Below are 1,334 nucleotides of genomic sequence, written 5' to 3'. Positions count from 1 at the left end.
TCCAATGCAAGTTCTTATTCCCAACACCCAGAAAGGCAACATGGCTCACGGAGGGTGAAGGAGAGGGAGAGGAAGCCCCATCCACGCGCCCCTGGGTCCTCATCAACACCCCAAGGATGGAGGACTCTCAATATTGGAAGCTGCCCCCAAAGAAATAGGGTCAGGGTGACCAGGTCTCAGGAAAGGAGGGAGGGAGGGTGGGTCAGGATGGGACCCCTTGAGTCCAGCATCCTTGAGTCCTTTCCATTTGGGGTCACCCCTAGGATGACAAGGTCAGGCATGCAGCCCAGGGTCCCAGCTGCATCCTTATATCCAGACTCCATGCAAATGGGGCTCTCCTCCTGCTCATAAAAGAGGGCCCTGCCTGGCATGTTGGGGAGACACCCAGAACCCAAGTGCCCGAGACAGGACCCCAGCGGCTCCACCATGGACTTGGTGCCAATGTGCTTTTTCCTCCTGATCATTCTTCAAGGTCATTCTCAGGAGAGGGAGCACTGAGACCTGTGAATGTGCATGTTTTTGCTTACATGTGATTCTAAGTCCACCTTGTGTCTCTTTGTTTGCAGGTGTCCAGTGTGAGGTGCAGCTGGTGGAGTCTGGGGGAGGCTTGGTGCAGCCTAGGAGGTCTCTGAGACTCTCCTGTGCAGCCTCTGGATTCACCTTCAGTAGCTACTGGATGGGCTGGGTCCGCCAGGCTCCAGGGAAGGGCCTGGAGTGGGTCTCATTCATTACTGGTAATGGTGGTAGCATATACTATGCCAACACTGCCAAGGGCCGACTCAGCATCTCCAGGGACAACGCCAAGAACATGCTGTATCTGCAAATGAACAGCCTGACAGCTGAGGACACGGCCGTGTATTACTGTGCAAGACACACAGTGAGGGGAAGTCAGTGTGAGCCCAGACACAAACCTCCTGAGGGAAGCAGCAGGGCTGGGCTGCAGGGGGGCACTCAGGACACCAGGGGGTGCTCAGGGCCAGCAGGGGGCACTCAGAACTACTGGACTGACTAAACTCAGGACTCACTAAACTCAAGAATGCAGCCCCAAAGGCATGTGCAGGGATAGGCCAAAGAGGGGTTTCCTTTACAAGTTTGTTTCCTCTTCATCATAAAAAATAAAATAGCCCTGGCCGGTTTGCTCAGTGGATAGAGCGTTGGCCTGCAAACTGAAGGGTCTCAGGTTTGATTATGGTCAAGGGCATGTCCTTTTGTTGCAAGGCCTCCCCTAGTGATGATTTAAAAAATTTATATTAATAAAAGGCCCGTGGTCGTCACACCATCACGCCATCATGACCAAACGAGCCGCAGCTCTCGCGGTGGGCAGGGCGGGGCAG

This window comes from Myotis lucifugus, unplaced genomic scaffold (assembly GCF_000147115.1).
Source record: "Myotis lucifugus unplaced genomic scaffold, Myoluc2.0 scaffold_1596, whole genome shotgun sequence".
Lineage (NCBI taxonomy): Eukaryota > Metazoa > Chordata > Mammalia > Chiroptera > Vespertilionidae > Myotis > Myotis lucifugus.
Note: the sequence above shows the minus strand (reverse complement) of the source record.